This window comes from Anabrus simplex, chromosome 4 (assembly GCF_040414725.1).
Source record: "Anabrus simplex isolate iqAnaSimp1 chromosome 4, ASM4041472v1, whole genome shotgun sequence".
Taxonomy (NCBI): domain Eukaryota; kingdom Metazoa; phylum Arthropoda; class Insecta; order Orthoptera; family Tettigoniidae; genus Anabrus; species Anabrus simplex.
The window spans coordinates 267,881-295,254 of NC_090268.1; positions in this window are offsets into that span (position 1 = coordinate 267,881).

The following is a 27,374-nucleotide window of genomic DNA, read 5'->3' on the forward strand; positions in this document are numbered from 1 at the left end:
ACTGAGTGGAGTACAGTGCCTCTACTGCCGTGTAGTCCCGAATGGAGTACTGTGTGTATAGTGCCGTGTAGTACCGAATGGAGTACAGTGCCTGTACTGCCGTGTAGTACTGAGTGGGGTACTGTGTGTATAGTGCTGTGTAGTATTGAGTGGAGTACAGTGCCTGTACTGCCGTGTAGTACCGAGTGGAGTACAGTGCCTGTACTGCCGTGTAGGACTGAGTGGAGTACAGTGCCTGTACTGCCGTGTAGTCCCGAGTGGAGTACAGTGCCTGTACTGCCGTGTAGTACATAGTGGAGTACAGTGCCTCTACTGCCGTGTAGTCCCGAATGGAGTACTGTGTGTATAGTGCCGTGTAGTACCGAATGGAGTACAGTGCCTGTACTGCCGTGTAGTACTGAGTGGGGTACTGTGTGTATAGTGCCGTGTAGTACCGAGTGGAGTACAGTGCCTGTACTGCCGTGTAGTAGTGAGTGGAGTACAGTGCCTGTAATGCCGTGTAGTCCCGAATGGAGTACTGTGTGCATAGTGCCGTGTAGTACCGAGTGGAGTACAGTGCCTGTACTGCCGTGTAGTACTGAGTGGAGTACAGTGCCTGTACTGCCATGTAGTCCCGAGTGGAGTACTGTGTGTATAGTGCCGTGTAGTACTGAGTGGTGTACTGTACCTGTACTGCCGTGTGGTACTGAGTGGAGTACAGTGCCTGTACTGCCGTGTAGTCCCGAGTGGAGTACTGTGTGTATAGTGCAGTGTAGTACTGAGTGGTGTACTGTACCTGTACTGCCGTGTAGTACTAAGTGGAGTACAGTGCCTCTACTGCCGTGTAGTACTGGGTGGAGTACAGTGCCTGTACTGCCGTGTAGTACCGAGTGGGGGACTGTGTGTATACTGCCGTGTAGTTCCGAGTGGAGTACAGTGCCTGTACTTCCGTGTAGTACCGAGTGGAATACTGTGTGTATAGTGCCGTGTAGTACCGAGTGGAGTACTGTGTGCATACTGCCGTGCAGTACTGAGTGAGGTACATTGCCTGTACTTCCGTGTAGTACCGAGTGGAATACTGTGTGTATACTGCCGTGTAGTACCGAGTGGAGTACAGTGCCTGTACTGCCGAGTAGTCCCGAGTGGAGTACTGTGTCTGTAGTGCAGTGTAGTGCTGAGTGGAGTACAGTACCTGTACTGCCGTGTAGTGCCGAATGGGGAACAGTGTGTATACTGCCGTGTAGTACTGAGTGGATTACAGTGCCTGTACTGCCGTGTAGTACCGAGTGGGGGACTGTGTGTATATTGCCGTGTAGTACTGAGTGGAGTACAGTGCCTGTACTGCCGTGTAGTCCCGAGTGGAGTACTGTGTGCATACTGCCGTGTAGTACTGAGTGGAGCACAGTCCCTGTACTGGCGAGTAGTCCCGAGTTTAGTACAGTGTGTATAGTGCAGTGTAGTACTGAGTGGAGTACTGTGTGTATAGTGCGGTGTAGTACTGAGTGGAGTACAGTGCCTGTACTGCCGTGTAGTACCGAGTGGGGGAATGTGTGTATACCGCCGTGTAGTACTGAGTGGAGTACAGTGTGTATAGTGCTGTGTAGTACCGAGTGGGGGACTGTGTGCATACTACCGTGTAGTACTGAGTGGAGTACTGTGTGTATACTGCCGTGTAGTACCGAGTGGAGTACAGTGCCTGTACTGCCGTGTAGTACCGAGTGGAGTACTCTGTGTATAGTGCCGTGTAGTGCCGAGTGGAGTACTCTGTGCATACTGCCGTGTAGTACTGAGTGGAGTACAGTGCCTGTACTGCCGTGTAGTACCGAGTGGAGTACTGTGTGTATAGTGCCGTGTAGTACCGAGTGGAGTACAGTGCATGTACTGCCGTGTAGTACCGAGTGGAGTACTGTGTGTATAGTGCGGTGTAGTACCGAGTGGAGTACAGTGCATGTACTGCCGTGTAGTACCGAGTGGAGTACTGTGTGTATACTGCCGTGTAGTACCGAATGGAGTACAGTGCCTGTACTGCCGTGTAGTACCGAGTGGAGTACTGTGTGTATAGTGCGGTGTAGTACCGAGTGGAGTACTGTGTGCATACTGCCGTGTAGTACTGAGTGGAGTACAGTACCTCTACTGCCGTGTAGTACCGGGTGGAGTACTGTGTGTATAGTGCCGTGTAGTACCGAGTGGAGTACAGTGCCTGTACTGCCGTGTAGTTCTGAGTGGAGTACAGTGCCTGTACTGCCGTGTAGTCCCGAGTGGAGTACAGTGCCTGTACTGCCTTGTAGTAGTGAGTGGAGTACTGTGCCTGTACTGCCGTGTAGTACTCAGTGGAGTACTGTGTGTATAGTGCCGTGTAGTACCGAGTGGAGTACAGTGCCTGTACTGCCGTGTAGTACTGAGTGGAGCACAGTGCCTGTACTGCCGTGTAGTACTGAGTGGAGTACAGTTCCTGTACTGCCGTGTAGTCCCGAGTGGAGTACAGTGCCTGTACTGCCGTGTAGTACTGATTGGAGTACCGTGCCTGTACTGCCGTGTAGTCCCGAGTGGAGTACAGTGCCTGTACTTCCGTGTAGTACTGATTGGAGTACCGTGCCTGTACTGCCGTGTAGTACCGAGTGGAGTACATTGCTTGTACTGCCGTGTAGTACTGAGTGGAGTACAGTGCCTGTACTGTCGTGTAGTCCCGAGTGGAGTACTGTGTGTATAGTGCCGTGTAATACTGAGCGGAGTACAGTGCCTGTACTGCCGTGTAGCACTGAGTGGAGTACTGTGTGTATAGTGCCGCGTAGAACCGAGTGGAGTACAGTGCCTGTATTGCCGTGTAGTACTGAGTGGAGTACAGTGCCTGTAATGCCGTGTAGTACCGAGTGGAGTACTGTGTGTATAGTGCCGTGTAGTACCGAGTGGAGTACAGTGCCTGTACTGCCGTGTAGTACTGAGTGGAGTACAGTGCCTGTACTGCCGTGTAGTCCCGAGTGGAGTACAGTGCCTGTACTTCCGTGTAGTACTGATTGGAGTACCGTGCCTGTACTGCCGTGTAGTACCGAGTGGAGTACATTGCTTGTACTGCCGTGTAGTACTGAGTGGAGTACAGTGCCTGTACTGTCGTGTAGTCCCGAGTGGAGTACTGTGTGTATAGTGCAGTGTAATACTGAGCGGAGTACAGTGCATGTACTGCCGTGTAGTCCCGAGTGGAGTACTGTGTGTATAGTGCAGTGTAGTACTGCGTGGAGTACAGTGCCTGTACTGCCGTGTAGTACCGAGTGGAGTACAGTGCCTGTACTGCCGTGTAGTCCCAGGTGGAGTACTGTGTGCATACTGCCGTGTAGTACTGAGTGGAGTACAGTGCCTGTACTGCCGTGTATTACCGAGTGGAGTACAGTGCCTGTACTGCCGTGTAGTACTGGGTGGAGTACAGTGCCTGTACTGCCGTGTAGTCCCCAGTGGAATACAGTTTGTGTAGTGCAGTGTAGTACTGAGTGGAGTAGAGTGCCTGTACTGCCGTGTAGTACCGAGTGGGGGACTGTGTGTATACTGCCGTGTAGTTCCGAGTGGAGTACAGTGCAAGTACTTACGTGTAGTACCGATTGGAATACTGTGTGTATAGTGCCGTGTAGTACCGAGTGGAGTACTGCGTGCATACTGCCGTGTAGTACTGAGTGGAGTACAGTGCCTGTACTGCCGTGTAGTACCGAGTGGAGTACGGTGCATGTACTGCCGTGTAGTACCGGGTGGAGTACTGTGTGTATAGTGCGGTGTAGTACCGAGTGGAGTACAGTGCATGTACTGCCGTGTAGTACCGAGTGGAGTACTGTGTGTATAGTGCCGTGTAGTACCGAGGTTAGTACAGTGCCTGTATTGCCGTGTAGTATAGAGTGGAGTACCGTGTGTACAGTGCCATGTAGTACCGAGTGGAGTACTGTGTGCATACTGCCGTGTAGTACTGCGTGGAGTACAGTACCTGTACTGCCGTGTAGTACCGAGTGGAGTACTGTGTGTATAGTGCCGTGTAGCACCGAGTGGAGTACAGTGCCTGTACTGCCGTGAAGGACTGAGCGGAGTACAGTGCCTGAACTGCCGTGCAGTACTGAGTGGAGTAGAGTGCCTGTACTGCCGTGTAGTACTGAGTGGAGTACAGTGCCTGTACTGCCGTGTAGTAGTGAGTGGAGTACTGTGCCTGTACTGCCGTGTAGTACTGAGTGGAGTACTGTGTGTATAGTGCCGTGTAGTACCGAGTAGAGTAGAGTGGGTGTATGCCGTGTAGTACTGAGTGGAGTACAGTGCCTGAACTGCCGTGCAGTACTGAGTGGAGTACAGTGCCTGTACTGCCGTGTAGTCCCGAGTGGAGTACAGTGCCTGTACTGCCGTGTAGTACTGAATGGAGTACAGTGTGTATAGTGCCATGTAGTACCGGGTGGAGTACAGTGCCTCTACTGCCGTGTAGTACTGAGTGGAGTACAGTGCCTGTACTGCCGTGTAGTACTGAGTGGAGTACAGTGCCTGTACTGCCGTGTAGTACTGAGTGGAGTACTGTGTGTATAGTGCCGTGAAGTACCGAGTGGAGTACAGTGCCTGTACTGCCGTGTAGTACTGAGGGGAGTGCAGTGCCTGTACTGCCGTGTAGTACTGAGTGGAGTACAGTGCCTGTACTGCCGTGTAGTCCCGAATGGAGTACTGTGTGTATAGTGCCGTGTAGTACCGAGTGGAGTACAGTGCCTGTACTGCCGTGTAGTACCGAGTGGAGTGCTGTGTGTATAGTGCCGTGTAGTACCGAGTGGAATACAGTGCCTGTACTGCCGTGTAGTACTGAGTGGAGTACAGTGCCTGTAATGCCGTGTAGTACCGAGTGGATTACTGTGTGTATAGTGCCGTGTAGGACCGAGTGGAGTACAGTGCCTGTACTGCCGTGTAGTACTGAGTGGAGTACAGTGCTGAACTGCCGTGTAGTCCCGAGTGGAGTACAGTGCTTATACTGCCGTGTAGTACTGAGTGGTTTACAGTGCCTGTACTGCCGTGTAGTACCGAGTGGAGTACAGTGCTTATACTGCCGTGTAGTACTGAGTGGTTTACAGTGCCTGTACTGCCGTGTAGTACTGGGTGGAGTACAGTGCCTGTACTGCCGTGTAGTACCGAGTGGGGGACTGTGTGTATACTGCCGTGTAGTTCCGAGTGGCGTACTGTGCCTGTACTTCCGTGTAGAACCGAGTGGAATACTGTGTGTATAGTGCCGTGTAGTACCGAGTGGAGTACTGTGTGCATACTGCCGTGTAGCACTGAGTGGAGTACAGTGCCTGTACTGCCGTGTAGTACCGAGTGGAGTACTGTGTGTAAGGTGCCTTGTAGTACCGAGTGGAGTACGGTGCATGTACTGCCGTGTAGTACCGAGTGGAGTACTGTGTGTATAGTGCGGTGTAGTACCGAGAGGAGTACAGTGCATGTACTGCCGTGTAGTACCGAGTGGAGTACTGTGTGTATAGTGCCGTGTAGTACCGAGTGGAGTACAGTGCCTGTATTTCCGTGTAGTAAAGAGTGGAGTACTGTGTGTACAGTGCCATGTAGTACCGAGTGGAGTACTGTGTGCATACTGCCGTGTAGTACTGCGTGGAGTACAGTACCTGTACTGCCGTGTAGTACCGAGTGGAGTACTGTGTGTATAGTGCCGTGTAGTACCGAGTGGAGTACAGTGCCTGTACTGCCGTGTAGGACTGAGTGGAGTACAGTGCCTGAACTGCCGTGCAGTACTGAGTGGAGTACAGTGCCTGCACTGCCGTGTAGTCCCGAGTGGAGTACAGTTCCTGTACTGCCGTGTAGTACTGAGTGAAGTACAGTGCCTGTACTGCCGTGTAGTAGTGAGTGGAGTACTGTGCCTGTATTGCCGTGTAGTACTGAGTGGAGTACTGTGTGTATAGTGCCGTGTAGTACCGAGCGGAGTACAGTGGGTGTATGCCGTGTACTACTGAGTGGAGTACAGTGCCTGAAGTGCCGTGCAGTACTGAGTGGAGTACAGTGCCTGTACTGCCGTGTAGTCCCGAGTGGAGTACAGTGCCTGTACTGCCGTGTAGTACTGAGTGGAGTACAGTGCCTGTACTGCCGTGTAGTAGTGAGTGGAGTACAGTTCCTGTACTGCCGTGTAGTACTGAGTGGAGTACTGTGTGTATAGTGCCGTGAAGTACCGAGTGGAGTACAGTGCCTGTACTGCCGTGTAGTAGTGAGTGGAGTACTGTGCCTGTATTGCCGTGTAGTACTGAGTGGAGTACTGTGTGTATAGTGCCGTGTAGTACCGAGCGGAGTACAGTGGGTGTATGCCGTGTACTACTGAGTGGAGTACAGTGCTGTACTGCCGTGTAGTCCCGAGTGGAGTACAGTGCCTGCACTGCCGTGTAGTACCGAGTGGAGTACTGTGTGTATAGTGCCGTGAAGTACCGAGTGGAGTACAGTGCCTGTACTGCCGTGTAGTACCGAGTGGAGTACAGTGCTTATACTGCCGTGTAGTACTGAGTGGAGTACAGTGCCTGTACTGCCATGTAGTCCCGAATGGAGTACTGTGTGTATAGTGCCGTGTAGTACCGAGTGGAGTACAGTGCCTGTACTGCCGTGTAGTACTGAGTGGAGTACAGTGCCTGTAATGCCGTGTAGTACCGAGTGGAGTACTGTGTGTATAGTGCCGTGTAGTACCGAGTGGAGTACAGTGCCTGTACTGCCGTGTAGTACTGAGTGGAGTACAGTGCTGTACTGCCATGTAGTCCCGAGTGGAGTACAGTGCCTGTACTGCCGTGTAGTTCTGATTGGAGTACAGTGCCTGTACTGCCGTGTAGTACCGAGTGGAGTACAGTGCTTATACTGCCGTGTAGTACTGAGTGGAGTACAGTGCCTGTACTGCCGTGTAGTGCCGAGTGGAGTACTGTGTGTATAGTGCAGTGTAGTACTGAGTGGAGTACAGTGCATTTACTGCCGTGTAGTCTCGAGTGGAGTACTGTGTGTATAGTGCAGTGTAGTGCTGAGTGGAGTACAGTGCCTGTACTGCTGTGTAGTACCGAGTGGAGTACAGTGCCTGTACTGCCATGTAGTCCCGAGTGGAGTACTGTGTGCATACTGCCGTGTAGTACTGAGTGGAGTACAGTGCCTGTACTGCCGTGTAGTACCGAGTGGAGTACTGTGTGTATAGTGCCGTGTAGTACCGAGTGGAGTACAGTGCCTGTACTGCGTGTAGTACCGAGTGGAGTACTGTGTGTATAATGTCGTGTAGTGCCGAGTGGAGTACAGTGCCTGTAATGCCGTGTAGCACTGAGTGGAGTACAGTTTGAATAGTGCCGTGTAGTACCGAGTGGAGTACAGTGCCTGTACTGCCGTGTAGTACCGAGTGGAGTACAGTGTGTATAGTGCCGTCTAGTACCGAGTGGAATACAGTGTGTATAGTGCCGTGTAGTACTGAGTGGAGTACAGTACCTGTACTGCCGTGTAGTACCGAGTGGAGTACAGTGTGTATAGTGCCGTGTAGTACAGAGTGGAGTACAGTGCCTGTACTGCCGTGTAGTACTGAGTGGAGTACATTGCCTGTACTGCCGTGTAGTACCGAGTGGAGTACAGTGTGTATAGTGCCGTGTAGTACTGAGTGGAGTACAGTGCCTGTGCTGCCGTGTAGTACTGAGTGGGGTACAGTGCCTGTACTGCCGTGTAGTACCGAGTGGGTGAATGTGTGTATACTGCCGTGTAGTACTGGGTATAGTACAGTGCCTGTACTGCCGTGTAGTACCGAGTGGAGTACAGTGTGCATACTGCCGTGTAGTACTGAGTGGAGTACAGTGCCTGTACTACCGTGTAGTACCGAGTGGGGGACTGTGTGTATACTGCCGTGTAGTACTGAGTGGAGTACAGTGCCTGTACTGCCGTGTAGAACCGAGTGGGGGACTGTGTGTATACTGCCGTGTAGTACTGAGTGGAGTACTGTGTGTATAGTGCAGTGTAGTGCTGAGAGGAGTACAGTGCCTGTACTGCCGTGTAGTACCGAGTGGAGTACTGTGTGTATAGTGCAGTGCAGTGCTGAGTGGAGTACAGTACCTGTACTGCCGTGTAGTACTAAGTATAGTACAGTGCCTGTACTGCCGTGTAGTACCGAGTGGGGGACTGTGTGTATACTGCCGTGTAGTACTGAGTGGAGTGCAGTACCTGTACTGCCGAGTAGTCCCGAGTGGAGTACTGTGTGTATAGTGCAGTGTAGTGCTGAGTGGAGTACAGTAACTGTACTGCCGTGTAGTACCGAGTGGGGGGCTGTGTGCATACTGCCGTGTAGTTCCGAGTGGAGTACAATGCCTGTACTGGCGTGTAGTACTGAGTGGAGTACATTGCCTGTATTGCCGTGTAGTCCCGAGTGGAGTACAGTTCCTGTACTGCCGTGTAGTTCTGATTGGAGTACAGTGCCTGTACTGCCGTGTAGTACCGAGTGGAGTACAGTGCCTGTACTGCCGTGTAGTACTGAGTGGAGTACAGTGCCTGTACTGCCGTGTAGTAGTGAGTGGAGTACAGTTCCTGTACTGCCGTGTAGTACTGAGTGGAGTACTGTGTGTATAGTGCCGTGAAGTACCGAGTGGAGTACAGTGCCTGTACTGCCGTGTAGTAGTGAGTGGAGTACTGTGCCTGTATTGCCGTGTAGTACTGAGTGGAGTACTGTGTGTATAGTGCCGTGTAGTACCGAGCGGAGTACAGTGGGTGTATGCCGTGTACTACTGAGTGGAGTACAGTGCTGTACTGCCGTGTAGTCCCGAGTGGAGTACAGTGCCTGCACTGCCGTGTAGTACCGAGTGGAGTACTGTGTGTATAGTGCCGTGAAGTACCGAGTGGAGTACAGTGCCTGTACTGCCGTGTAGTACCGAGTGGAGTACAGTGCTTATACTGCCGTGTAGTACTGAGTGGAGTACAGTGCCTGTACTACCATGTAGTCCCGAATGGAGTACTGTGTGTATAGTGCCGTGTAGTACCGAGTGGAGTACAGTGCCTGTACTGCCGTGTAGTACTGAGTGGAGTACAGTGCCTGTAATGCCGTGTAGTACCGAGTGGAGTACTGTGTGTATAGTGCCGTGTAGTACCGAGTGGAGTACAGTGCCTGTACTGCCGTGTAGTACTGAGTGGAGTACAGTGCTGTACTGCCATGTAGTCCCGAGTGGAGTACAGTGCCTGTACTGCCGTGTAGTTCTGATTGGAGTACAGTGCCTGTACTGCCGTGTAGTACCGAGTGGAGTACAGTGCTTATACTGCCGTGTAGTACTGAGTGGGGTACAGTGCCTGTACTGCCGTGTAGTGCCGAGTGGAGTACTGTGTGTATAGTGCAGTGTAGTACTGAGTGGAGTACAGTGCATTTACTGCCGTGTAGTCTCGAGTGGAGTACTGTGTGTATAGTGCAGTGTAGTGCTGAGTGGAGTACAGTGCCTGTACTGCTGTGTAGTACCGAGTGGAGTACAGTGCCTGTAATGCCGTGTAGTACCGAGTGGATTACTGTGTGTATAGTGCCGTGTAGTACCGAGTGGAGTACTGTGTGTATTGTGCCGTGTAGTACCGAGTGGAGTACTGTGTGTATAGTGCCGTGAAGTACCGAGTGGAGTACAGTGCCTGTACTGCCGTGTAGTACTGAGGGGAGTACAGTGCCTGTACTGCCGTGTAGTTCTGATTGGAGTATAGTGCCTGTACTGCCGTGTAGTACCGAGTGGAGTACAGTGCCTGTACTGCCGTGTAGTTCTGATTGGAGTACAGTGCCTGTACTGCCGTGTAGTACTGAGTGGAGTACAGTGTGAATAGTGCCGTGTAGTACCGAGTGGAGTACAGTGCCTGTACTGCCGTGTAGTACCGAGTGGAGTACAGTGTGTATAGTGCCGTCTAGTACCGAGTGGAATACAGTTTGTATAGTGCCGTGTAGTACTGAGTGGAGTACAGTACCTGTACTGCCGTGTAGTACCGAGTGGAGTACAGTGTGTATAGTGCCGTGTAGTACAGAGTGGAGTACAGTGCCTGTACTGCCGTGTAGTACTGAGTGGAGTACATTGCCTGTACTGCCGTGTAGTACCGAGTGCAGTACAGTGTGTATAGTGCCGTGTAGTACTGAGTGGAGTACAGTGCCTGTGCTGCCGTGTAAAACTGAGTGGGGTACAGTGCCTGTACTGCCGTGTAGTACCGAGTGGGGGAATGTGTGAATACTGCCGTGTAGTACTGAGTATAGTACAGTGCGAGTACTGCCGTGTAGTACCGAGTGGAGTACTGTGTGCATACTGCCGTGTAGTACTGAGTGGAGTACAGTACCTCTACTGCCGTGTAGTACCGAGTGGGGGACTGTGTGTATACTGCCGTGTAGTACTGAGTGGAGTACAGTGCCTGTACTACCGTGTAGTACCGAGTGGGGGACTGTGTGTATACTGCCGTGTAGTACTGAGTGGAGTACAGTGCCTGTACTGCCGTGTAGAACCGAGTGGGAGACTGTGTGTATACTGCCGTGTAGTACTGAGTGGAGTACTGTGTGTATAGTGCAGTGTAGTGCTGAGTGGAGTACAGTGCCTGTACTGTTGTGTAGTACCGAGTGGAGTACTGTGTGTATAGAGCAGTGTAGTGCTGAGTGGAGTACAGTACCTGTAATGCCGTGTAGTACTGAGTATAGTACAGTGCCTGTACTGCCGTGTAGTACCGAGTGGGGGACTGTGTGTATACTGCCGTGTAGTACTGAGTGGAGTACAGTACCTGTACTGCCGAGTAGTCCCGAGTGGAGTACTGTGTGTATAGTGCAGTGTAGTGCTGAGTGGAGTACAGTGCCTGTACTGCCGTGTAGTACCGAGTGGAGTACTGTGTGTATAGTGCCGTGTAGTACCGAGTGGAATACAGTGCCTGTACTGCCGTGTAGTACTGAGTGGAGTACAGTGCCTGTAATGCCGTGTAGTACCGAGTGGATTACTCTGTGTATAGTGCCGTGTAGTACCGAGTGGAGTACAGTGCCTGTACTGCCGTGTAGTACTGAGTGGAGTACAGTGCTGAACTGCCGTGTAGTCCCGAGTGGAGTACAGTGCCTGTACTGCCGTGTAGTTCTGATTGGAGTACAGTGCCTGTACTGCCCTGTAGTACCGAGTGGAGTACAGTGCTTATACTGCCGTGTAGTACCGAGTGGAGTACAGTGTGTGTAGTGCCGTGTAGTACTGAGTGGAGTACAGTGCCTGTACAGCCGTGTAGCACTGAGTGGGGTACTGTGCCTGTACTGCCGTGTAGTACCGCGTGGGGGACTGTGTGTATACTGCCGTGTAGTACCGAGTGGTGTACAGTGCCTGTACTGCCGTGTAGTACTGGGTGGTGTACAGTGCCTGTACTGCCGTGTAGTACCGCGTGGGGGACTGTGTGTATACTGCCGTGTAGTACCGAGTGGAGTACAGTGCCTGCACTGCCGTGTAGTACCGAGTGGAGTACTGTGTGTATAGTGCCGTGTAGTACCGAGTGGAGTACTGTGTGCATACTGCCGTGTAGTACTGAGTGGAGTACAGTACCTGTACTGCCGTGTAGTACCGAGTGGAGTACTGTGTGTATAGTGCCGTGTAGTACCGAGTGGAGTACAATGCCTGTACTGCCGTGTAGTACTGAGTGGAGTACAGTGCCTGTACTGCCGTGTAGTCCCGAGTGGAGTACAGTGCCTGTACTGCCGTGTAGTAGTGAGTGGAGTACTGTGCCTGTACTGCCGTGTAGTACTCAGTGGAGTACTGTGTGTATACTTCCGGGTAGTACTGAGTGGAGTACCGTTTGTATACTGCCGTGTAGTACTGAGTGGAGTACGATGGGTGTACTGCCGTGTAGTACTGAGGGGAGTACTGTGTGTGTACTGCCGTGTAGTACTGTGTGGAGTACTGTGTGTATACTGCCGTGTAGTACTGAGTGGAGTACGATGTGTGTGCTGCCGTGTAGTACTCATTGGAGTACTGTGAGCATACAGCCGTTAAGTACTGAGTGGAGTACTGTGTCTATACTGCCGTGTAGTACCGAATGGATTAGGTTGTGTGTACTGGCGTGTAGTACTGGGTGTAGTACTGCGTGTATACTGCCGTGTAGTACTGGGTGTAGTACTGTGTCTATACTGCCGTGTAGTACTGGGTGTAGTACTGTGTCTATACTCCCGTGTAGTACTGGGTGTAGTACTGTGTCTATACTGCCGTGTAGTACTGAGTGTAGTACTGTGTCTATACTGCCGTGTAGTACTGAGTGTAGTACTGTGTCTATACTGCCGTGTAGTACTGGGTGTAGTACAGTGCCTGTACTGCCGTGTAGTCCCGGGTGGAATACCGTGTGTATAGTGCAGTGCAGTGCTGAGTAGAGTACAGTACCTGTACTACCGTGTAGTACTGAGTATAGTGCAGTGCCTGTACTGCCGTGAAGTACCCAGTGGGGGACTGTGTGTATACTGCCGTGTAGTACTGAGTGGAGTACAGTACCTGTACTGGCGAGTAGTCCCGAGAGGAGTACTGTGTGTATAGTGCAGTGTAGTTCTGAGTGGAGTACAGTACCTGTACCGCCTTGTAGTACCGAGTGGGGGACTGTGTGTATACTGCCGTGTAGTACTGAGTGGAGTACAGTGCCTGTACTGCCGTGTAGTACCGAGTGGGGGATGTTGTGTATACTGCCGTGTAGTACTGAGTGGAGTACAGTGCCTGTACTGCCGTGTAGTCCCGAGTGGAGTACTGTGTGCATACTGCCGTGCAGTACCGAGTGGAGTACAGTGCCTGTACTGCCATGTAGTACCGAGTGGAGTACTGTGTGTGTAGTGCCGTGTAGTACCGACTGGAGTACGGTGTGCATACTGCCGTGTAGTACCGATTGGAGTACTGTGTGTATAGTGCCGTGTAGTACCGAGTGGAGTATTGTGTGTATAGTGCCGTGTAGTACCGAGTGGAGTACAGGGCATGTACTGCCGTGTATTACCGAGTGGAGTACTGAGTGTATAGTGCCGTGTAGTACCGAGTGGAGTACAGGGCATGTACTGCCTTGTATTACCGAGTGGAGTACTGAGTGTATGGTGCCGTGTAGTACCGAGTGGAGTACAGTGCCTGTACTGCCGTGTAGTACTGAGTGGAGAAGAGTTCCTGTACTGCCGTGTAGTCCCGAGTGGAGTACAGTGCCTGTACTGCCGTGTAGTACCGAGTGGGGGACTGTGTATATACTGCCGTGTAGTACTGAGTGGAGTACAGTACCTGTACCGCCTTGTAGTACCGAGTGGGGGACTGTGTGAATACTGCCGTGTAGTACTGAGTGGAGTACAGTGCCTGTACTGCCGTGTAGTACCGAGTGGGGGACTGTGTGTATACTGCCGTGTAGTACTGAGTGGAGTACAGTGCCTGTACTGCCGTGTAGTCCCGAGTGGAGTACTGTGTGCATACTGCCGTGTAGTACCGAGTGGAGTACAGTGCCTGTACTGCCATGTAGTACCGAGTGGAGTACTGTGTGTGTAGTGCCGTGTAGTACCGAGTGGAGTACGGTGTGCATACTGCCGTGTAGTACTGAGTGGAGTACAGTGCCTGTACTGCCGTGTAGTACTGAGTGGAGTACAGTGCCTGTACTGCCGTGTAGTACCGAGTGGAGTACTGTGTGTATAGTGCAGTGTAGTGCTGAGTGGAGTACAGTGCCTGTACTGCCGTGTAGTACCGAGTGGAGTACAGTGCCTGTACTGCCGTGTAGTACCGAGTGGGGGATGTTGTGTATACTGCCGTGTAGTACTGAGTGGAGTACAGTGCCTGTACTGCCGTGTAGTCCCGAGTGGAGTACTCTGTGCATACTGCCGTGCAGTACCGAGTGGAGTACAGTGCCTGTACTGCCATGTAGTACCGAGTGGAGTACTGTGTGTGTAGTGCCGTGTAGTACCGACTGGAGTACGGTGTGCATACTGCCGTGTAGTACCGATTGGAGTACTGTGTGTATAGTGCCGTGTAGTACCGAGTGGAGTATTGTGTGTATAGTGCCGTGTAGTACCGAGTGGAGTACAGGGCATGTACTGCCGTGTATTACCGAGTGGAGTACTGAGTGTATAGTGCCGTGTAGTACCGAGTGGAGTACAGGGCATGTACTGCCTTGTATTACCGAGTGGAGTACTGAGTGTATGGTGCCGTGTAGTACCGAGTGGAGTACAGTGCCTGTACTGCCGTGTAGTACTGAGTGGAGAAGAGTTCCTGTACTGCCGTGTAGTCCCGAGTGGAGTACAGTGCCTGTACTGCCGTGTAGTACCGAGTGGGGGACTGTGTGTATACTGCCGTGTAGTACTGAGTGGAGTACAGTACCTGTACCGCCTTGTAGTACCGAGTGGGGGACTGTGTGAATACTGCCGTGTAGTACTGAGTGGAGTACAGTGCCTGTACTGCCGTGTAGTACCGAGTGGGGGACTGTGTGTATACTGCCGTGTAGTACTGAGTGGAGTACAGTGCCTGTACTGCCGTGTAGTCCCGAGTGGAGTACTGTGTGCATACTGCCGTGTAGTACCGAGTGGAGTACAGTGCCTGTACTGCCATGTAGTACCGAGTGGAGTACTGTGTGTGTAGTGCCGTGTAGTACCGAGTGGAGTACGGTGTGCATACTGCCGTGTAGTACTGAGTGGAGTACAGTGCCTGTACTGCCGTGTAGTACTGAGTGGAGTACAGTGCCTGTACTGCCGTGTAGTACCGAGTGGAGTACTGTGTGTATAGTGCAGTGTAGTGCTGAGTGGAGTACAGTGCCTGTACTGCCGTGTAGTACCGAGTGGAGTACAGTGCCTGTACTGCCATGTAGTCCCGAGTGGAGTACTGCGTGCATACTGCCGTGTAGTACTGAGTGGAGTACAGTGCCTGTACTGCCGTGTAGTACCGAGTGGAGTACTGTGTGTATAGTGCCGTGTAGTACCGAGTGGGGTTCAGTGCCTGTACTGCCGTGTAGTGCCGAGTGGAGTACTGTGTGTATAGTGCAGTGTAGTACTGAGTGGAGTACAGTGCATGTACTGCCGTGTAGTCCCGAGTGGAGTACTGTGTGTATAGTGCAGTGTAGTGCTGAGTGGAGTACAGTGCCTGTACTGCCGTGTAGTACCGAGTGGAGTACAGTGCCTGTACTGCCATGTAGTCCCGAGTGGAGTACTGCGTGCATACTGCCGTGTAGTACTGAGTGGAGTACAGTGCCTGTACTGCCGTGTAGTACCGAGTGGAGTACTGTGTGTATAGTGCCGTGTAGTACCGAGTGGAGTACAGTGCCTGTACTGCGTGTAGTACCGAGTGGAGTACTGTGTGTATAGTGCCGTGTAGTACCGATTGGAGTACAGTGCCTGTACTGCCGTGTTGTACCGAGTGGAGTACAGTGTTTATAGTGTCGTCTAGTACCGAGTGGAGTACAGTGTGTATAGTGCCGTGTAGTACTGAGTGGAGTACAGTGCCTGTACTGCCGTGTAGTACCGAGTGGAGTACAGTTTGTGTAGTGCCGTGTAGTACCGAGTGGAGTACAGTGCTTGTACTGCCGTGTAGTACACGCGCTCGCCTGAATTGCTATAAAAGGCGACCGCACTCTGATGGGGCGCTCAGTTGGCTTGCAAGGATGCTGACCGGCAGTCACAACAAATAATAGCTCAAGACTTCAAGATGTGTCGACCGACACACAGGCGCCGTAAGTGGATGGTAGCTGCCTTATCGGAGAGGCAGCTCCAAGGGACGAGCGGTCTTCCACGTTCCCCTTTAAAGGCGACCATCGGCCATCCACACAGTTCTTTACACCAAACCTTGTCGGAATACTGGTCTACATTTGATCCTCATCAACCAGATTATCCACACAACTACGAGAACTTCACTCCAACAGCGCCTATAATCCGCGATGACTGGATTATACCACGAGACTCCAGCCCATGGGACATTATGGACGACGATGGCCGCCCCTCATCCCCGCCGGATGAGGACCGGTCTGACGATCCCATCTCTCAGACCACACCAGAAGAGGACGACGACGGCAGTGAGGACTATGATACCTGGGATGACGGTGGAAGCTTCTACCGACCACCTAGGCAGCCTCTCCTACCGCCGGATCCAGCCTGGCCTCCTCTGAATCATCTACCAGACTTCCAACCTGTACGCCGGAAACCCACTGCCTACCGGTCCGTGGCTGTCCCTCTGGCAGCCCCGGTTCCTTACATGGACACCCCGCTGGGAAAATACGCTGAACATATTCTGGAACATGGAGTCAGCCTTCCTCGGCCACCTTCAGCTCCACACATCTTCGCTCCAACCAGGCCTTCGCCCTTAATGGATCAAGTCATAGCGGATCTACGCCACCACCGGATCTTGGTCGACGCAGACATCTCCGAAGCGCACCCCCTATTCCTGGTGGCCAAACCGGACGGCAACGCCAGAGTTATTCACGACTTAAGTGCCTGGACGAAGCATTATACTATTCCAAAATTCTCATTGGCCACGCCTGCCCAAGCACTGCGGCACATCCCTCCGAATTCCTTGCTCATCAAAATTGATCTGAAATCCGGGTTTTACCAAATACCCATCGACCATCGGCATCGCCATCTATACGGAGTCTACTACCGCCGACAGAAGTTCGCCTTCACACGCCTCCCCATGGGGCATACACTTGCGCCATCAGTGATGCAGCGATGGGCCATCGCTGTCACCCAAGTGCTTTGTGATCAGTTCTCTGTGCATGCGATATGTTACTTAGACGACTGGTTGTTTTACGGGGATAACATCCCGGTGGACGATATTTTACTATATATGGATTTAGTCCTCGGTATTACTATCAACCCGTCTAAATCAGTGTTACAACCAACAACTAGCCTGATCTATCTCGGCGTGCATATTGATACACAACGACAACAACTTACGTTGACTCCTGAAGTCCAACAGCGTGTGCTCAAATACGTGGCCCTCCTCCCACGTTTACAAACTGAAGACCTTGCCCGGGTAGCAGGATATTTAGCCTGGGTCACATACGTTATGGCCCTTCCGATGTTCCCTCTTAGACACATTCTCTCACGGGAATGGTATTGGCCTCGACAGATTTTCAACGATGTGACACTGCGAGCGCCACGTCGCATAGGCCCTGATCGTTATGCGATTGCAGTGTATGTGGACGCAACCCCTAACAGTGTCGCCTACATTTCTCCTACCTTGAACATCGCCTGGGCCCAAGCCTTCCGGACTCAAACTAGGATAAACGCAGCGGAAACTGCAGCTGCAATCCTTGGTGCCACAGCGGTACTCCAAGAAGTTGAGCAGCGAAATCTTCTATGTGATACTATACAAGTGTTTACAGACTCAAATGTAGCCTTATACACGCTCCGAACAGGACGTGGACCTCTTTTGTATACTTATACGGCTTTACTGCCCATGTATGTTTTTCTTTGTAATAAAGTAGCACGGAGAGGTATCCGCCTCTCGTGGCTGCGGGTCAGCACCGAGCATAACCCGGCTGACGCCCCATCTAGAGACGTGCTTCACACATTACACGCGCTCGCCTGAATTGCTATAAAAGGCGACCGCACTCTGATGGGGCGCTCAGTTGGCTTGCAAGGATGCTGACCGGCTGGAGTACATTGACTGTACTGCCGTGTAGTACCGAGTGGTGTACAGTGTGTATAGTGCCGTGTAGTACTGAGTGGAGTACAGTGCCTGTGCTGCCGTGTAGTACTGAGTGGGGTACAGTGCCTGTACTGACGTGTAGTACCGAGTGGGGGAATGTGTGTATACTGCCGTGTAGTACTGAGTATAGTACAGTGCCTGTACTGCCGTGTAGTACTGAGTGGAGTACTGTGTGCATACTGCCGTGTAGTACTGAGTGGAGTACAGTGCCTGTACTGCCGTGTAGTACTGAGTGGAGTACAGTGCCTGTACTGCCGTGTAGTACTGAGTGGAGTACAGTGCCTGTACTGCCGTGTAGTCCCGAGTGGAGTACTGTGTGTATAGTGCCGTGTAGTACTGAGTGGAGTACAGTGCCTGTACTGCCGTGTAGTTCTGAGTGGAGGACAGTGCCTGTACTGCCGTGTAGTACTGAGTGGAGTGCAGTGCCTGTACTGCCGTGTAGTCCCGAATGGAGTACTGTGTGTATAGTGCCGTGCAGTACCGAGTGGAGTACAGTGCCTGTACTGCCGTGTAGTACTGAGTGGAGTACATTGCCTGTACTGCCGTGTAGTACCGAGTGGTGTACAGTGTGTATAGTGCCGTGTAGTACTGAGTGGAGTACAGTGCCTGTACTGCCGTGTAGTACCGAGTGGAGTAGTGTGTGCATACTGTTGTGTAGTACTGAGTGGAGTACAGTACCTGTACTGCCGTGTAGTACCGAGTGGGGGACTGTGTGTATACTGCCGTGTAGTACTGAGTGGAGTACAGTGCCTGTACTGCCGTGTAGTACCGAGTGGTGTACAGTGTGTATAGTGCCGTGTAGTACTGAGTGGAGTACAGTGCCTGTGCTGCCGTGTAGTACTGAGTGGAGTACATTGCCTGTACTGCCGTGTAGTACCGAGTGGTGTACAGTGTGTATAGTGCCGTGTAGTACTGAGTGGAGTACAGTGCCTGTGCTGCCGTGTAGTACTGAGTGGGGTACAGTGCCTGTACTGACGTGTAGTACCGAGTGGGGGAATGTGTGTTTACTGCCGTGTAGTACTGAGTATAGTACAGTGCCTGTACTGCCGTGTAGTACTGAGTGGAGTACAGTGCCTGTACTGCCGTGTAGTCCCGAGTGGAGTACTGTGTGTATAGTGCCGTGTAGTACCGAGTGGAGTACAGTGCCTGTACTGCCGTGTAGTTCTGAGTGGAGGACAGTGCCTGTACTGCCGTGTAGTTCTGAGTGGTGTACAGTGCCTGTACTGCCGTGTAGTACAGAGTGGATTGCAGTGCCTGTACTGCCGTGTAGTACTGGGTGGTGTACAGTGCCTGTACTGCCGTGTAGTCCCGAGTGGAGTGCTGTGTGTATAGTGCAGTGTAGTACTGAGTGGTGAACAGTGCCTGTACTGCCGTGTAGTACTGAGTGGATTACAGTGCCTGTACTGCCGTGTAGTACTGGGTGGTGTACGGTGCCGGTACTGCCGTGTAGTACCGCGTGGGGGACTGTGTGTATACTGCCGTGTAGTACTGAGTGGAGTACAGTGCCTGTACTGCCATGTAGTCCCGAGTGGAGTACAGTGCCTGTACTGCCGTGTAGTACTGAGTGGAGTACTGTGTGTATAGTGCCGTGTAGTACCGAGTGAAGTAAAATGAAATGGCGTATGGCTTTTAGTGCCGGGAGTGCCCAAGGACAAGTTCGGCTCGCCAAATGCAGGCCTTTTGATTTGACTCCCGTAGGCGACCTGCGCGTCGTGACGAGGATGAAATGGTGATGATGACGACACATACACCCAGCCCCAGTGCCAGCGGAATTAACCAATTATGGTGAAAATTCCCGACCCTGCCCGAATCGAACCCGGGACCCCTGTGGCCAAAGGCCAGCACGCTAACCACTTAGCCATGGAGCCGGACACCGAGTGGATTACAGTGCCTGTACTGCAGTGTAGTACTGATTGGAGTACAGTGCCTGTATTGCCGTGTAGTACTGAGTGGAGTACAGTGCCTGTACTGCCGTGTAGTACTGATTGAAGTACAGTGCCTGTACTGCCGTGTAGTACTGAGTGGAGTACATTGCCTGTACAGCCGTGTAGTACTGAGTGGAGTACAGTGCCTGTACTGCCGTGTAGTACTGAGTGGAGTACAGTGCCTGTACTGCCGTGTAGTCCCGAGTGGAGTACTGTGTGTATAGTGCCGTGTAGTACCGAGTGGAGTACAGTGCCTGTACTGCCGTGTAGTTCTGAGTGGAGGACAGTGCCTGTACTGCCGTGTAGTACTAAGTGGAGTACAGTGCCTGTACTGCCGTGTAGTCCCGAGTGGAGTACTGTGTGTATAGTGCAGTGTAGTACTGAGTGGTGTACAGTGCCTGTACTGCCGTGTAGTCCCGAATGGAGTACTGTTTGTATAGTGCCGTGTAGTACCGAGTGGAGTACATTACCTGTACTGCCGTGTAGTACTGAGTGTAGTACAGTGCCTGTACTCCCGTGTAGTCCCGAGTGGAGTACTGTGTGTATAGTGCAGTGTAGTACTGAGTGGTGTACAGTGCCTGTACTGCCGTGTAGTCCCGTATGGAGTACTGTTTGTATAGTGCCGTGTAGTACCGAGTGGAGTACAGTGCCTGTACTGCCGTGTAGTACCGAGTGGAGTACTGTGTGTATAGTGCGGTGTAGTACCAAGTGGAGCACAGTGCCTGTACTGCCGTGTAGTACTGAGTGTAGTACAGTGCCTGTACTCCCGTGTAGTCCCGAGTGGAGTACTGTGTGTATAGTGCAGTGTAGTACTGAGTGGTGTACAGTGCCTGTACTGCCGTGTAGTCCCGTATGGAGTACTGTTTGTATAGTGCCGTGTAGTACCGAGTGGAGTACAGTGCCTGTACTGCCGTGTAGTACCGAGTGGAGTACTGTGTGTATAGTGCGGTGTAGTACCAAGTGGAGCACAGTGCCTGTACTGCCGTTTAGTACTCAGTGGAGTGCAGTGCCTGTACTGCCGTGTAGTATCGAGTGGAGTACAGTGCCTGTACTGCCGTGTAGTACTGAGTGGAGTACAGTGTGTATAGTGCCGTGTAGTACTGAGTGGAGTACAGTGCCTGTACAGCCGTGTAGCACTGAGTGGAGTACTGTGTGTATAGTGCCGTGTAGTACCGAGTGGGGGACTGTGTGTATACTGCCGTGTAGTACCGAGTGGTGTACAGTGCCTGTACTGCCGTGTAGTACTGGTAGGTGTACAGTGCATGTACTGCCGTGTAGTACCGCGTGGGGGACTGTGTGTATACTGCCGTGTAGTACCGAGTGGAGTACAGTGCCTGCACTGCCGTGTAGTACCGAGTGGAGTACTGTGTGTATAGTGCCGTGTAGTACCGAGTGGAGTACTGTGTGCATACTGCCGTGTATTACTGAGTGGAGTACAGTACCTGTACTGCCGTGTAGTACCGCGTGGAGTACTGTGTGTATAGTGCCGTGTAGTACCGAGTGGAGTACAGTGCCTGTACTGCCGTGTAGTTCTGAGTGGAGTACAGTGCCTGTACTGGCGTGTAGTCCCGAGTGGAGTACAGTGCCTGTACTGCCGTGTAGTAGTGAGTGGAGTACTGTGCCTGTACTGCCGTGTAGTACTGAGTGGAGTACTGTGTGTATAGTGCCGTGTAGTACCGAGTGGAGTACAGTGGGTGTACTGCCGTGTAGTACTGAGTGGAGTACAGTGCCTGTACTGTCGTGTAGTACTGAGTGGAGTACAGTGCCTGTACTGCCGTGTAGTACTGAGCGGAGAACTGTGTGTATAGTGCCGTGTAGTACCGAGTGGATTACAGTGCCTGTACTGCCGTGTAGTACTGAGTGGAGTACAGTGCCTGTACTGCCGTGTAGTACTGAGTGGAGTACAGTGCCTGTACTGCCGTGTAGTCCCGAGTGGAGTACAGTGCCTGTACTTCCGTGTAGTACTGAGTGAAGTACTGGGTGTATAGTGCCGTGTAGTAACGAGTGGAGTACAGTGCCTGTATTGCCGTGTAGTACTGAGTGGAATACAGTGCCTCTACTGCCGTGTAGTACTGAGTGGAGTACAGTGCCTGTACTTCCGTGTAGTCCCGAATGGGGTACTCTGTGTATAGTGCCGTGTAGTACCGAGTGGAGTACCGTGCCTGTACTGCCGTGTAGTACCGAGTGGAGTACTGTGTGTATATAGTGCCGTGTAGAACCGATTGGAGTACAGTGCCTCTACTGCCGTGTAGTACTGAGTGGAGTACAGTGCCTGTAATGCCGTGTAGTACCGAGTGGAGTACTGTGTGTATAGTGCCGTGTAGTACCGAGTGGAGTACAGTGCCTGTACTGCCGAGTAGGACTGAGTGGAGTACAGTGCCTGTACTGCCGTGTAGTCCCGAGTGGAGTAGAGTGCCTGTACTACCGTGTAGTACTGAGTGGAGTACTGTTTGTATAGTGCCGTGTAGTACCGAGTGGAGTACATTGCCTGTACTGCCGTGTAGTCCCGAGTGGAGTACGGTGCATGTACTGTCGTGTAGTACCGAGTGGAGTACAGTGCTTGTACTGCCGTGTAGTACTGAGTGGAGTACAGTGCATGTACTGCCGTGTAGTACCGAGTGGAGTACTGTTTGTATAGTGCCGTGTAGTACCGAGTGGAGTACAGTGCATGCACTGCCGTGTAGTACCGACTGGAGTACTGTGTGTATAGCGCGGTGTAGTACCGAGTGGAGTACAGTGCATGTACTGCCGTGTAGTACCGAGTGCAGTACTGTGTGTATAGTGCAGTGTAGTACCGTGTGGAGTACGGTGCCTGTATTGCCGTGTAGTACCGAGTGGAGTACTGTGTGTATAGTGCCGTGTAGTACCGAGTGGAGTACAGTGCCTGTACTGCCGTGTAGTACTGAGTGGTGTACAGTGCCTGTACTGCCGTGTAGTCCCGAGTGGAGTACAGTGCCTGAACTGCCGTGTAGTAGTGAGTGGAGTACTGTGCCTGTACTGCCGTGTAGTACTGAGTGGAGTACTGTGACTGTACTGCCGTGTAGTACCGAGTGGAGTACAGTGGGTGTACTGCCGTGTAGTACTGAGTGGAGTACAGTGCCTATACTGCCGTGTAGTACTGAGTGGAGTACAGTGCCTGTACTGCCGTCTAGTACTGAGTGGAGTACAGTGCCTGTACTGCCGTGTAGTCCCGAGTGGAGTACAATGCCTGTACTGCCGTGTAGTACTGAGTGGAGTACTGTGTGTATAGTGCCGTGTAGTACCGAGTGGAGTACAGTGCCTGTACTGCCGTGTACTACTGAGTGGAGTACAGTGCCTGTAATGCCGTGTAGTACCGAGTGAAGTACTGTGTGTATAGTGCCGTTAGTACCGAGTGTAATACAGTGCCTCTACTGCCGTGTAGTACTGAGTGGAGTACAGTGCCTGTACTGCCGTGTAGTCCCGAGTGGAGTACAGTGCCTGTACTGCCGTGCAGTACTGATTGGAGTACAGTGCCTGTACTGCCGTGTAGTGCCGAGTGGAGTACAGTGCTTGCACTGCCGTGTAGTACTGAGTGAAGTACAGTGCCTGTACTGCCGTGTAGTGCCGAGTGGAGTACTGTGTGTATAGTGCAGTGTAGTACTGAGTGGAGTACAGTGCATGTACTGCCGTGTAGTACCGAGTGGAGTACAGTGCCTGTACTGCCGTGTAGTCCCGAGTGGATTAATGTGTGTATAGTGCAGTGTAGTACTGAGTGGAGTACTGTGTGTATAGTCCCGTGTAGTACTGAGTGGAGTACAGTGCCTGTACTGCCGTGTAGTACCGATTGTAGTACTGTGTGAATACTGCCGTCTAGTACTGAGTGGAGTACAGTGCCTGTACTGCCGTGTAGTACTGGGTGGAATACAGTGCCTGTACTGCCGTGTAGTCCCGAGTGGAGTACAGTGTGTATAGTGCAGTGTAGTACTGAGTGGAGTACAGTGCATGTACTGCCGTGTAGTACCGAGTGGTGTACTGTGTGTATAGTGCCGTGTGGTACCGAGTGGAGTACCATGCCTGTACTGCCGTGTAGTACCGAGTGGAGTACTGTGTGTATAGTGCCGTGTAGTACCGAGTGTAGTACAGTGCCTGTACTGCGTGTAGTACCGAGTGGAGTACAGTGCCTGCACTGCGTGTAGTACCGAGTGGAGTACAGTGTGTATAGTGCCGTCTAGTACCGAGTGGAGTACAGTGTGTATAGTGCCGTGTAGTACTGAGTGGAGTACAGGGCCTGTACTGCCGTGTAGTACCGAGTGGAGTACAGTGTGTATAGTGCCGTGTAGTACTGAGTGGAGTACAGTGCCTGTACTGCCGTGTAGTACTGAGTGGGGTACAGTGCCTGTACTGCCGTGTAGAACAGAGTGGGGGACTGTGTGTGTATACTGCCGTGTAGTACTGAGTATAGTACAGTGCCTGTACTGCCATGTAGTACCGAGTGGAGTACTGTGTGTATACTGCCGTGTAGTACTGAGTGGAGTACAGTACCTGTACTGCCGTGTAGTACCGAGTGGGGGACTGTGTGTATACTGCCGTGTAGTAATGGGTTGGAGTACAGTGCCTGTACTGCCATGCAGTACCGAGTGGGGGACTGTGTGTATACTGCCGTGTAGTACTGAGTGGAGTACAGTGCCTGTACTGCCGTGTAGTACCGAGTGGGGGACTGTGTGTATACTGCCGTGTAGTACTGAGTGGAGTACTGTGTGTATAGTGCAGTGTAGTGCTGAGTGGAGTACAGTGCCTGTACTGCCGTGTAGTACCGAGTGCAGTACCGTGTGTATAGTGCAGTGTAGTGCTGAGTGGAGTACAGTACCTGTCATGCCTTAGTACTGAGTATAGTACAGTGCCTGTACTGCCGTGTAGTACCGAGTGGGGGACTGTGTGTATACTGCCGTGTAGTACTGAGTGGAGTACAGTACCTGTACTTCCGAGTAGTCCCGAGTGGAGTACTGTGTGTATAGTGCAGTGTAGTGCTGAGTGGAGTATAGTACCTGTACCGCCGTGTAGTACCGAGTGGGGGACTGTGTGTATACTGCGTGTAGTACTGAGTGGAGTACAGTCCCTGTACTGCCGTGTAGTACCGAGTGGGGGACTGTGTATATACTGCCGTGTAGTACTGAGTGCAGTACATTGCCTGTACTGCCGTGTAGTCCCGAGTGGAGTACTGTGAGCATACTGCCGTGTAGTACTGAATGGAGTACAGTCCCTGTACTGCCGAGTAGTCCCGAGTGGAGTACAGTGTGTATAGTGCAGTGTAGTACTGAGTGGAGTACTGTGTGCATACTGCCGTGGAGTACTGAGTGGAGTACAGTGCCTGTACTGCCATGTAGTCCCGAGTGGAGTACTGTGTGTATACTGCCGTGTAGTACCGAGTGGAGTACAGTGCCTGTACTGCCGTGTAGTACCGAGTGGTGTACTGTGTGTATAGTGCCGTGTAGTACCGAGTGGAGTACTGTGTGCATAGTGCCGTGTAGTACTGAGTGGAGTACAGTGCCTGTACTGCCGTGTAGTACCGAGTGGAGTACTGTGTGTATAGTGCCGTGTAGTACCGAGTGGAGTACAGCGCATGTACTGTCGTGTATTACCGAGTGGAGTACTGTGTGTATAGTGCGGTGTAATACCGAGTGGAGTACAGTGCATGTACTGCCGTGTAGTACCGAGTGGAGTACTGTGTGTATAGTGCCGTGTAGTACCGAGTGGAGTACATTGCCTGTATTGCCGTGTAGTACCGAGTGGAGTACTGTGTGTATAGTGCCGTGTAGTACCGAGTGGAGTACAGTGCCTGTACTGCCGTGTAGTACTGTGTGGAGTACAGTGCCTGAACTGCCGTGTAGTACTGAGTGGAGTACAGTGCCTCTACTGCCGTGTAGTCCCGAATGGAGTACTGTGTGTATAGTGCCGTGTAGTACCGAATGGAGTACAGTGCCTGTACTGCCGTGTAGTATTGAGTGGGGTACTGTGTGTATAGTGCTGTGTAGTATTGAGTGGAGTACAGTGCCTGTACTGCCGTGTAGTACCGAGTGGAGTACAGTGCCTGTACTGCCGTGTAGGACTGAGTGGAGTACAGTGCCTGTACTGCCGTGTAGTCCCGAGTGGAGTACAGTGCCTGTACTGCCGTGTAGTACATAGTGGAGTACAGTGCCTCTACTGCCGTGTAGTCCCGAATGGAGTACTGTGTGTATAGTGCCGTGTAGTACCGAATGGAGTACAGTGCCTGTACTGCCGTGTAGTACTGAGTGGGGTACTGTGTGTATAGTGCCGTTTAGTACCGAGTGGAGTACAGTGCCTGTACTGCCGTGTAGTAGTGAGTGGAGTACAGTGCCTGTAATGCCGTGTAGTCCCGAATGGAGTACTGTGTGCATAGTGCCGTGTAGTACCGAGTGGAGTACAGTGCCTGTACTGCCGTGTAGTACTGATTGGAGTACAGTGCCTGTACTGCCATGTAGTCCCGAGTGGAGTACTGTGTGTATAGTGCCGTGTAGTACTGAGTGGTGTACTGTACCTGTACTGCCGTGTAGTACTGAGTGGAGTACAGTGCCTGTACTGCCGTGTAGTCCCGAGTGGAGTACTGTGTGTATAGTGCAGTGTAGTACTGAGTGGTGTACTGTACCTGTACTGCCGTGTAGTACTAAGTGGAGTACAGTGCCTCTACTGCCGTGTAGTACTGGGTGGAGTACAGTGCCTGTACTGCCGTGTAGTACCGAGTGGGGGACTGTGTGTATACTGCCGTGTAGTTCCGAGTGGAGTACAGTGCCTGTACTTCCGTGTAGTACCGAGTGGAATACTGTGTGTATAGTGCCGTGTAGTACCGAGTGGAGTACTGTGTGCATACTGCCGTGCAGTACTGAGTGAGGTACATTGCCTGTACTTCCGTGTAGTACCGAGTGGAATACTGTGTGTATACTGCCGTGTAGTACCCAGTGGAGTACAGTGCCTGTACTGCCGAGTAGTCCCGAGTGGAGTACTGTGTCTGTAGTGCAGTGTAGTGCTGAGTGGAGTACAGTACCTGTACTGCCGTGTAGTGCCGAATGGGGAACAGTGTGTATACTGCCGTGTAGTACTGAGTGGATTACAGTGCCTGTACTGCCGTGTAGTACCGAGTGGGGGACTGTGTGTATATTGCCGTGTAGTACTGAGTGGAGTACAGTGCCTGTACTGCCGTGTAGTCCCGAGTGGAGTACTGTGTGCATACTGCCGTGTAGTAGTGAGTGGAGCACAGTCCCTGTACTGGCGAGTAGTCCCGAGTTTAGTACAGTGTGTATAGTGCAGTGTAGTACTGAGTGGAGTACTGTGTGTATAGTGCGGTGTAGTACTGAGTGGAGTACAGTGCCTGTACTGCCGTGTAGTACCGAGTGGGGGAATGTGTGTATACCGCCGTGTAGTACTGAGTGGAGTACAGTGTGTATAGTGCTGTGTAGTACCGAGTGGGGGACTGTGTGCATACTACCGTGTAGTACAGAGTGGAGTACTGTGTGTATACTGCCGTGTAGTACCGAGTGGAGTACAGTGCCTGTACTGCCGTGTAGTACCGAGTGGAGTACTCTGTGTATAGTGCCGTGTAGTGCCGAGTGGAGTACTCTGTGCATACTGCCGTGTAGTACTGAGTGGAGTACAGTGCCTGTACTGCCGTGTAGTACCGAGTGGAGTACTGTGTGTATAGTGCCGTGTAGTACCGAGTGGAGTACAGTGCATGTACTGCCGTGTAGTACCGAGTGGAGTACTGTGTGTATAGTGCGGTGTAGTACCGAGTGGAGTACAGTGCATGTACTGCCGTGTAGTACCGAGTGGAGTACTGTGTGTATACTGCCGTGTAGTACCGAATGGAGTACAGTGCCTGTACTGCCGTGTAGCACCG